General features: G+C 39.4%; 1 pseudogene across 1 annotated transcript; it reads right to left on the bottom strand.

Annotated features, from left to right (window-relative positions):
- Positions 1-1,787: 1,787 nt before the first annotated feature.
- On the bottom strand, positions 1,788-3,125 carry LOC307108459 (ATP-dependent RNA helicase DDX39A-like; annotated as a pseudogene). Its single transcript has one exon. The product of its transcript is annotated as an ATP-dependent RNA helicase DDX39A-like (transcript).
- Positions 3,126-12,264: the final 9,139 nt, after the last annotated feature.

Genomic DNA, 12,264 nt, shown 5'->3' with positions numbered 1-12,264 from the left:
CTACTACCTGGGTTTACTTTTGTCAGTTTTTTGCTTTTTATATATATTGTTAAATACATATTGATTTAAGACTTTTGATCTCATTTTAATTATGTAGATTATCTCCTTAAACCCATTATTACCTTTTGCCTTAAATTCCATTTTATCTAACATTAATATATCTACAATAGCTTTTCTTAGGAAAGAATTTGCCTGTTATTTCTTAAATCTCTTAACTTTAATTGTTGTGTGCCATTTTGTTTAAGTTGTGTCTTTTGTAAGCATTACATGGCTGGCTTTTAAAAAATCACAGGGTCTCTGTTTTTTTAATAGTGGCTTTATTCTCCTTACATACACTGAGTGGCCAGATTATTATAATCTCTGAACGCATAATAATCTGGCCAGTCATTGTGTGTGTGTGTGTGTGTGTGTATTAGAGGCCTGGTGCATGAATTCGTGCATGGGTGGGGTCCAGCCAGCCTGGCCAGGGGGAGGGGACATGGGCGGTTGGCTGACCTGTCTGCTGGTCGAACTCTTGGTCAAGGGGACAATTTGCATATTAGCCTTTTATTATATAGGATATACACTGAATGACCATATTATTATGCGTTCAGAGATCATAATAATCTGGCCACTCAAGTGTATATTGTACTTATTGATTTATTTAAACTTCCACCATGTTTTTAAATCATTTTTTTCTTTGTATTTTATTTTTCTTTTTTCCTATGATCTGTTGGATTGGTAATTAAAAACATTCTTCCCTGTGCCATTTTAGGATATATTATATTATTGTTTTTATTTTATATATGTCTTTTACTTTTAGCTATTTTTATTAATAAATTATTCAAATGTACATATAGGTATAACAACCAATGTGCCCACCTCTCAGCTTTACAAAGTTTTGATAACTCTAACATTTGGCTAAAACTGCCTTAGATTTATAAATTAAGAAAAAAAAATTACAGGTTCAGTTGAAGCCCCTGTGTACAACCTCATTAATCTCATTTTCCCTTTTTTTCCTCTTGAGAATTAACCTTTGTCATGAATTTGATGTTTATTAATTCTATGAATGTTTTAAATTTTTGTTCTATATTTTCTAGTTAAACAATATGTTTCAATAGTTTTAAATGTTTTGCTAGTTAAAACATAAATAATTTAGCTTTCTTGTCAACATCATATTTTTTACATTCATTCATGTTTATTTACTAGTATATACATCTGGTTCATCATTTTAGTTCCCATATAGTAGTGTAATATATAAACACACACATACACACACATACATTTTTCCTTCATTCTTCTGTTGATGAATATTTTTCTCTCTAAGTTTTTCTTATTTCAAGCAACATTAGAATGATGTTCTTTTACATTTCTCCAAGTGCACATGCATGAAAATTTCTTTAAAGCAACTCTTATGTACCCCCTAAAATAATCTTAAACTAAGTGATTTCTTGCACAGTTTCAAGATAATACTTAATTTTTTTATTTCAAATTTGAATAGTGGCAAATGTGATTTTTGACTTTTTGTAAATATTGACATTTTAAAATACAATTGTTTAGATATCAAAATAGGTTGGTAGCACCATCACCATCAATATAAAGAAACATAAGCTCTATCATCTATCATATAATAGTCTGAAATTTCATTGTTTTTATTTTCTTCTTGAATTCACATTTCCATTCTAAACAATATTTTTATCCTAATGCAGTTTTTTTTTTCATAATAAAAATTTATTCTTACACAAATCTACAATTTTTGAACAGTAAAAAGAAAGCTCCAGTGTTGCCTGGAAATAGGACTTGAAGCAGCACGTGGGAAGCAGGGTGGGTCCAGAATGTCAGGTGTGTGGTTACTGGCTCTGCTCAGTGTATGTGGAGATGTCAATTTCTTCAGGAAGCTCTGCCACATTTACTTCAAACCTGTCCTGAACATCACTGAGGATTTTGGCATCATTCTCATCAGACACAAAAGTGATAGCCAGGCCTTTGGTGCCAAAGCGACCTGCACGTGCCACCTGGTGGAGGTAGGTGTCTGAGTCCTCAGGCATGTCATAATTATGTCATAATTGAGGATGATGTTAACTCGCTCAATGTCCATCCCTCGGCCAAACAGATTGGTGGCCACAGGATCCGTCCCTGAAAGTCCTTGAACTGCTGATAGCGTGATAGGCGCTCCTCTTGGGCCATGCCCCTATGGATGGCGATGGCCAGGAAGTTCTGCTCCATGAGTAGCTGGGCCACGGCCATGCAGCGCTGCACCGACTTCACGAAGATCACCACCTGATGAAACTCTAGCACATCCAGGAGGTAGAGAGTTTATGATTCTTTTCGCTGTCTTTGAGCTTGTCATAGTACTGCTGCAGTCCATGCAGTGTGAGCTTGGTCTCGTTGTCCACAAACACCTCCATGGGACCTTGCATGAACTTCCTGCAGACAGGCCAGATCTCCTTGCTCAGGGTGGCGCTGAACATCATGCACTGCTTTTTGCGTGGTGTCAGGTGAAAGATCTCCTGTACATCCCGCCACATGTCCAGCTGCTCCAGCATCTATCTTTTCACACTCATCTAGCATGAAGTGCTTCACGTTTCTCAGGTTGAGGCTTCTGTTCCGCAGGAGTGCCAAGATGCATCCTGGAGTCCCCACCACGACGTGGGGACAGTTCTTCTTCAACACCTCTTTGTCCTTCTTGATAGAAAGACCCCCGAAGAGCACGGACACCTTGACACTGGGCATGTACTTGGAGAAGCGCTCCTACTCCTTGCTTATCTGAAAGGCCAGCACCCGAGTGTGGCACATGACCAGGGCTGTCACCTGTCCATTGACGGCTCAATTTGCTGTAGGGTGGCCAGAACGAAGACTACAGTCTTGCCCATTCCAGACTTGGCCTGGCACAGGACATCCATGCCCAGGATGGCTTGGGGAATACACTCGTGCTGAACCTCAGATGGATGCTCAAAGACACAGTCCACTATGGCCCTCAGGAGCTCAGGCTTCAGCAGAAAGTCTTGGAAGCCAGAGCTGTGGATGGAAACGTAGGACTCCTTGACATCTTTCTTAGGGGGCTCTGGGGTGCTCTCTGCAGGTGGTTGGGGCTCTTCATCTTCCTCATAATCCAGAAGCTCATTTTCCACATCCTGTTCCAACATAATACTGGTTCCCTGTTTGCCTCCGTGGGCTCCAAGAGTCAACCCACTATGGATGCCTGTCCCACCCCCTGACCCCTAATGCAGTTTTTGATGTTTGAAAATATTTTCTCAATTGCCCTATCATATTTTTCTACAACTAAATATAAATAAAAATTAATTTATTTATATTAAAATACATTTTTATTGATTTCAGAGAGGAGAGTGATGGAGAGATAGAAACATCAATGATGAGAGAGAATCATTGATCGGCTGCCTCCTGCACGCCTCACACTAGGGATTGAGCCCACAACCCAAGCAGGTGCCCTGAATTGGAATCAAACCATGGTCTCCTGGTTCATAGGTTGACACTCAACCACTGAGCCATGCCAGCTGGGCTAAATCAAAAATTTTAAACGATTTTTTTCCATGATCAAAGACTCTGAATTTTAAAACATTTTATTCTGAACTGAGTTATTAGCACTATTAGTAGTAGTACACAATTAGCCAAGGCAACATAATTACTTTGGTGAATAGTTATTTAATATAAACATAAAAGTTTTATTAGAAACATTTGATAAAATGTATTTGAGTGTTTTTTATAGTTTATATATACACTAGAGGCCCGGTGCATGAAATTCGTGCACGGAGGGGGGTTGTCCCTCAGCCCAGCCTGTACCCTCTCCAATATGGAACCCCTCAAGGGATGTCCGACTGCCCGTTTAGGCCCAATCCCGGGGATCGGGCCTAAACGGGCAGTCGGACATCCCTCTCACAATCCAGGACTGCTGGCTCCCAACTGCTTGCCTGCCTGCCTTCCTGATTGCCCCTAACCGCTTCTGCCTGCCAGCCTGATCACCCCCTAACCACTCCCCTGCCAGCCTGTATGCCCCCAACTTCCCTCCTCTGCCGGCCTGGTCACCCCTAACTGCCCTCTCCTGCGGGGTTGATCACCTCCAACTGCCCTCCCTTGCAGGCCTGGTCCTTCTCAACCGCCCTCCCTTGCAGGCCGGGTGCCTCCCAACTGCCCTTTCCTGCTGGCCATCTTGTGGTGGCCATCCTATGTCCACATGGGGGCAGCTATATTGTGTGTTGCAGTGATGATCAATCTGCATATTACTCTTTTATTAGATAGGATAGAGGCCTGGTGCACGGGTGGGGGCCAGCTGGTTTGCCCTGAAGGGTGTCCCGGATCAGGTGGGGGCTCCCTTGGGGCGTGGGGCAGCCTGAGCGAGGGGCCTGTGGTGGTTTGTAGGCCGGCCACGCCCCCTGGCAACCCAAGCAGAGGCCCTCATATCTGGAATTTATTTTCCTTCTACAATTGAAACTTTGTAGCCTGGAGCAGAGCCAAGCCTGGGGCTCCCTCCGCAGCGGCCGGCAGCCATTTGTGTTGGGGTTATAATTGAAACTTTGTAGCCTTAAGAGGGTGGGCCCGGCCAGGGTATGCGGAAAGCTTTGCTTCCCCTGTTGCTGGCGGCAACCCTGGCCTGCTCTCTCAAGCTCCATCCTGCCGCCATTTGTTTGAATTTGTTTACCTTCTATAATTGAAACTTTGTAGCTTGAGTGGAGGCTTAGGCCTGGCAAGGGCAGGTGGAAAGCTTGGCTTCCTCTGTTACCTAGGAAACCTTGCTCTCTGTGGCTGTAGCCATCTTGGTTTGGGTTAATTTGCATACTCGCTCTGATTGGATGGTGGGCGTGGCTTGTGGGTGTGTCGGAGGTATGGTCAATTTGCATATTTGTCTATTATTATGTAGGATGGGGGAAAATAGTTATGAATAGAAAGATATGAGTTAAGCATCAACTCTATTTCTGCTTTCTATTATTATAGCTGAAGCTGCTGAGAATCTTATTCACATAAAAAAGTGGGTGGGGTGGGGGATGAAGGCAGCATGAAGGATGGTCAGACCTAGCACTGGTCTAAGCAGTGCTGCCTATGGCTTCCAGGGCTAACCCAGGTGAGGTGGAGCCCTGTCGCCCTGAATCCCAGAATCCTCAGATTGACAAGGAATATTACTGCAAGGGCAGAGCTGACTGAGGAGGAGAAGTCTGAGCAGGAGCCATGAAAACAAGCTCTGTTTTTTAAAAAATATATATATTTTATTGATTTTTTTACAGAGAGGAAGGGAGAGAGATAGAGAGTTAGAAACATCGATGAGAGAGAAACATTGACCAGCTGCCTCCTGCACCCCCCCCCCCCCCCACTGGGGATGTGCCCACAACCAAGGTACGTGCCCTTGACCGGAATCGAACCTGGGACCTTTCAGTCCGCACGCAGGCTGACGCTCTATCCACTGAGCCAAACTGTTTTCGGCCAAGCTCTGTTTTTGAAGACCCTTTGATCAGTAACTTCACCATTGTGATGATGAAAGGAGGAAGCAAAGTACTGGCCAGATCCTTCATGACACAGGCTCTGAAAGCTGGGACAAGGAAGCAGTTTGAGAAGTTCCATGCTGCCTCTGCAGAGGAACAGGCAAACACTGAACGCAACACCTACACCATCTTCCACCAAGTACCGAAGATCTGTGAGCCTGAGGTCGGGCTGGTACCCATCTTCAAAGGTGGCCATTTCTTTCTTTCTTTATTTTAAAAAAAGTATTTTTATTGATTTCAGAGAGGAAGGGAGAGGGAGAGAGAGAGAGAGAAATGTCAATGAGAATCATTGATTAGCTGCCTCTTGCATGCCCCCTCCTGGGGATCGAGCCCGCAACCTGGGCATGTGCCCTGACCGGAATCGAACTGTATCCTCCGGATTCATAGGTTGATGGTCAACCACTATGGCCGGGCAAGGGTGGCCATTTCTACCAGGTCCCAGTGCTGCTAGCTAACCAGAGGCACCGCTTCCTGGTCGTGGAGTGGATGATTACTGAGCGCAGGGAGAAGCTCGGCAGATGCTGATGCCAGAGAAGCTGTCGGCTAGCTGCTGGAGGCTTTCCACAACCAGGGCCCTGAGGTCCAGAGGAAGCATGACAGGCATCAGGAGGCTGAGGCCAACCTTGCCCTGGCCCACTACCGCTGGGAGTAGAGGAGGGCAGAGGCTCCAGGAGGAGCCCAGGACTCTGCTGCAAGAAACAATGTGAGCCACTGTTAAATTGAAAAGTACCTGCGGTGGAGTACATAGTTCCTTTATAAAGGCTGGAGGAAGGCCTCACAGGAAGGATGAAGCAATTTGTTTTTTGCCTGTTAGTCCTTCCTTTGTGGGCTAGAAGTACTCTCTCTGCCCCATCTTCTTGCTAAGAGGCAACGCATGGACTTGATTTCCCCCGAGGAACTCAGGGCCCAGCCAGGCTTCTTTTCCCTCTGCTCAGGGTAGATCTTGGGGTGATATGAAAGGAAGCAGTTTAGTATCAGAAAGGTTTATTAGAAAATTCTCACCCTGAACTGTGTAGCTGGTGATGCAGTACTGTCACTTATTAAAATTGACTGGAGGAAAAAAAAGAAAAAAGTGGATGGGGTGGAATATTTTGCTAAAACTATATCAATTATAGTTTATTTGCTAAAACTATATCAATTATAATCATATATAACTTATGTTATATATTGAGAAAATAAGGCAATTATCTATTGTAACCATTGATGGTCTATCATCTGACAACTCAATTAGGTCTGCCTTCGATTTTATTGAAAATGAAGATTTGGAAAAAACCTGACTTGGAAAATATTTTATTTTACAGATATTATAGTCATTACTTTCTCACTTTCTGGGAAATATACCAACAGGGCTTTAATGGAAAAATGATTAGTTATATTGGTTGCTCTTTTACTTAGAGGCATCTTGTTTAACCAAATATAATCAGAAAGTTTTTTTGGGGGAAATGAATATGTTGTTAATTTTAATATAGCTTTGCTAATGTAATAATTTTTATAAAATGCAGTACTCTCATGTTTTAAAGATATTTTCATCAATATCATAGAACTAAGATTTATCTTAATTCAATTCACTGAAAATGACAACCTGAAATTTATTTTGCAAAACTATTAGCCAAATTAAACTCTTTGAGAAAGTGTGACTTCATTTTTTAAAATTCAGATATGTGTTAATACAAATTTTAAGGTATATTTTAAAAACCAATGAGAAACAAAAATGTCCTCTTCATTCAAAAATAAGTCACCATAATATAGATTAAAGTGGCCAGGGGCTTGTCTTTATATCAGTCAGGATAGGTAATTTATGTGCTAGTAACAAACAATCACATGAAATGTGGCTTTAAAAAAACAGGGTTTGATTATTTTATTCTACATTCCATCTTGGATTAGCTGAGCTCTACTGTATCTTGTCCCACTGTAGGACCCAGACTGATATAGCTGCCTCCACCTGAGGTGTGGCCAGTTATTATAGCAAAAGTAAGAGAGTTCTGAAATGGTTTATTTTTGGTAATTCAGTGATCTGAGGACTGTAAAGTCAGCAGTGCATTTGTAAATGGGGTGAGGAAAAGCACAAAGTATATGAACCTTAGAGTGCATGGAGCAGGTATTTTTTGTTTTGTTTGTTCTTAGGTAGATCACTTTTAGGAAAGAATAGATATGAAAATTAAAAGTCTAAAACTGATTTTATTTTCTATACCCTGGTATCCATTGAAATGCTTTTATATACCCTCAAAAAACAAATATTCTGGTGTGAAGATCAACAATTTAAAGGAATATAATCAAAAGTGGAATTGCTGGGTTAGAAAATGTACATCTTCAACTTTATAGAATATTGCTAAATAAATCATATTGTAAGTATATCTTACATAACAGTATATTTTATGTCATATATAACTGGTAAGGAAATATTGGTCTTGAACTATATACTTTAGGCCGAATGGACCTAACAGACATATACAGAACATTCTATCCAACAGCAGCAGAATACATTCCTTCTTATATTTACATGGAACATTCTTGAGGATAGATCATATGTTAGGCCACAAAATGGATCTTAGCAAATTTAAGAAGACTGATACTCATGCCAAGTACTGTTCCAACCACAGTGGTATGAAACTAGAAATCAGTAATAGGAGGAAAGTGGGAAAATTCACAAATATGTGGAAATTAAGTAACATACTAAAAGAAGGTCAAAGAAGAAATAGAAATATTTCTTGAGACGAAATGGAAATAACATACTAAAATTCATTATATGCAGCTAAAGCAGTTCTAAGTGGGAAGTTTATAGTGATGAATGTCTATGTCAAGAAAAAAGAAAGATATCAAATAATCTAACTTTATGCCTCAGGGAACTAGAAAAAACTAAGCTGAAAGTTAGTGGAAAGAAGGAAATAATAGGTTGGAGCAGAAATAAGCCAGAAATTGGAAGAACATTAGGAAAGAATAATGAAACTAAGCTTCTGCTTATTTTGAAAGATAAATAAAATTGACAAACCTTTAGCTAGACTAAGAAAGAAGAGGAAAACGCAAATAAATAAAATCAGAAATAGGAGACATTACAACTGCTACCACAGAAATACAAAGGATCATAAGTGACTATATCCATGATTATCTATCTATCTATCTATCTATCTATCTATCTATCTATCTATCTATCTATCATCTACCTACACATATAGGAGTATTATTCAACCATAAAAAAAGAAGGAAATTCTGCCCTTTGCTACATGGACAGACCTTGAATACATTCTGCTAAATGAAAAAGTGAGACAGAGAAAGAGAAATAATACATGTTCTCAGTTACATGTGGAGTCTAAAAAAGCCAAAGTTGGCCAGCTGGCGTGGCTCAGTGGTTGAGTGTCAATCTATGAACCAGGAGGTCACAGTTCGATTCCAGATAAGGGCACATGCCCGGGCTGCAGGTTCGGTCCCCGGTGTGGGGCATGCAGAAGGCAGGTGATCAATGATTCTCTCTCATCATTGATGTTTCTATTTCTCTCTCCCTCTCTGAAATCAATAAAAATATATAAAAATAAAAAATAAAAAAGCCCAACTTATAGAAATAGCAGAATGGTGGTTGCCAGAGGCCGGGGGTGGAGGAAGTGGGGAAATGTTGGTGAAAGGGTACAAACTTCCAGTTCTAGAATGAATAAGGTCTGGGGATCTAATGTACAGCATGGTGACTACAGATAACAGTACCACAATTTGAAAGTTAAGAAAGCAAATCTAAAATGTTATCACCACAAAATTAAAAAGAATTAGACAAAGATTGACTTAGCTGGCAATTGGGATTTGAAAATTGTCAGAGGCATCCATGTTGACAAAGAAACAGATGATCAGAGCTTTTGAGTGGTTGTTCATATAAGCAGCTCGTTATGGGGCATAATTTGAAGTGCATTGGACTGGAATAACTTGACTCTAAATCTCTACACTGTTAACAGCTGTTTCTTCCATTACCTGAAATTCTACCATTAGAGGTTTCCTTTTTGAATCTTAGAGTTTGATTTGTCAGTGATTATTTAGTTAAGTGAATTAAACCAGTTGTTAGAAACTTTTTAATTGGTAGAATGAAATTTTCCTTCAAATAAGATTTTATATAGGATAATAGCATATAAATTTAAAAAATCAAAAATGTTCTGAATGAAATGGGTGCTAGAAAGTCCTACCGCTTAGGCTGTCTTCATTTTTGTTATAATTTTTCCTCCCATAGAACCTCCCAAAGACTCTCCACCAAAATTTTGGGTTTTGCAGGGCAAAGTTTAGAAAACAATCCACAAAATTACCATCAGCAATCAGTTAAGGCAGGGGTATAGGAGTGTCTGACCTGAGGAGAGCGGAGGAGAAAAAGGACCATATCAAAAATTTTCCTGTTTTTTTTTCTTCTTCTTCTTCATTTTGGTGAGCTCCAGGCTTCCTAGTACTAAGTGTGAGACTTTTTCTACAAAATTGTCATCCCTTCTGGAATTGGCTGAACTCCTTCCTTGCTAATCACATCCATCGACCAGGAGATGCTTTAGGGCAGCGGTTCTCAACCTGTGGTCTGCGACCCCTTTGGGGGTCGAACGACCCTTTCACAGGGGTCGCCTAAGGCCATCGGAAAACACAGATATTTACATCACGATTCATAACAGTAGCAAAATTACAGCTATGAAGTAGCAACGAAAATAATTTTATGGTTGGGGGGTCACCACAGCATGAGGAACTGTGTTAAAGGGTCACGGCATTAGGAAGGTTGAGAACCACTGCTTTAGGGCAAAGAACAGAATATATATGCATCAGTCAGATCCCAGAAGGAGATAGATGACACATGCAAATTCGGATAATTTGAGGGAGATTATTAAAGGAAACATATAAAAAGGCATCCGTGGAGGGAGACCATTCAGCTCTATCCCGGAGTTAGTGGCAGCAGAGCTATTTCCTCTGAGGCCTGAAGAAATGAAGACAAAGAGGTTTTGGAAACCCAACGGAAAGTCTTGTGAAGCAAGATCCTTAGAAGGAAGCAATTACCTTCACTCAGGAACTCAACCAGAAGGTGGCTTTGCAAAGAGAAAGACAGGGTAATAAATATCCTTGCTGTTCTCCATCCTTCCCGTTTCTGAGTTTCCTAATGGTCAACCCCAACTGGAAGCAGAAGGCAAGAGGGGTCCTATTGATGTAGTCCATATAGATGAGCAACTTGGGCAGAAAGGAGGGTAGGGAAGGGAAGAGAGGAGAGTTAAGGGGTATATGGCAGCTACCAGAACAATGAAAACCTTTGGAGGATAGAATCTACCAACCAGTTGTTTCCAGTGCTGGCTAATGCAAAATCATGCGCTAGATACAGAGTAGTAGAGAAAATGATACTTAATTTTTCTAAAGCCTTCAGCAATAATTCAGATTAGACAACTGACGAGCCTTTGGGTGTTGGACAATGGATTCCAGCTTCTACAACCCTACTACGACCTGAGCATTTTATTCTCTCTCTCTCTCTTCATTGTATCAATAGGGCCTAGCAACTACCAACTAATTCCACAGGCTTAGTAGTTACTGTTTTTTCTTATAAGTCTCAAATGCCAGATGTATTACATAGGTCAGTGCATCTCCTTCTACTGTACCCCATCCAGATTTACCACAGATGAAAATCTTACTAACTGCAGTGCTACAGCATGCCAGGGGCTATTAACAGTTAAGTTATTTTAAGTCATAGGAATTATTTATACATATATTTTGTATATATAATATTTATATTATACATTTACACAATATACATTTATTCTTTACTCAAGTTGACCTAAGTTAGAGAAAACTTACAAATAGACTAAAAAAGTAAATTTGAAAAATTCCATTACAGTTAAAGAAATCGCATTCATGGTTTTAAACCTTCCTACAAAGACAACTGATAAGCCAAACATATGTATATATATATATATATATATATATATATATATATATATATATATATACATATATATATATATACATATATATATATATAAATTCTGGAATATATACATGTGTAATACATATGAATAAATTTATACATATTACATACATGAATTTACTTGTTTTCAAAGTTGTTGGTATAAATTATTGATAGTATTCCTTTAACATTTTTTTAATTGAAAAACTTTGGAGGGGAAGATTGTAGATACACAAGTAGTTGTAAAGAATAATACAAACAGATCTAGTGTATCTTTCAGCTAGTTTCCCCCAGTGGTAAAATATTGGAAAGCCAAGAATGAAACCATAAGTAGGATAGTGACATTGATATAGTCAAGATACAGATAATTCTATACCTGCAAGTATCACTTCTATTGCCTTTTTATAACTACACCTATCTTTCTCCCTACTTTCCCACACTGGAACTTAACTCCTGGCAACCAATAATCTGTTCTCTATTAATATAACATTCTTGAAATGATAAAATTATACAAACTGAACATTGAAATCAGGTGTTGATTCCTCACTTTATTCTTCTTTTAAAAAATTGTTTTAGCTATTCTACTTCCTTTGCCTTTCCATATAAATTTTACAATACTCTTGTCTGCATCTGCAAAGAATCTTTTAGAATTCTTGATAGAAATTGCACATTAAACTATATATTAAGTTGGGCAGATTGATACTGTATTGTATCTTCTAATTCATGAACATATCTCTCCATTTATTTATATTTTTTATTTCTTAGCACTTTATAATTGTCAGCATAAGAGTTATAAACACGTTTTGTTAGACTTACAATTCAATATTTGAGTAATTAGACATGGTATTGATATTTTAGTGTCGATGTGTTCATTGCTCATATGTAGAAAGAAAATTAACT

Source organism: Cnephaeus nilssonii, assembly GCF_951640355.1.
Source record: "Cnephaeus nilssonii genome assembly, chromosome: 12".
Lineage (NCBI taxonomy): Eukaryota > Metazoa > Chordata > Mammalia > Chiroptera > Vespertilionidae > Cnephaeus > Cnephaeus nilssonii.
The sequence above is the reverse complement of the archived record's forward strand: the minus strand, read 5'-3'. Positions and strand labels throughout refer to the sequence as shown.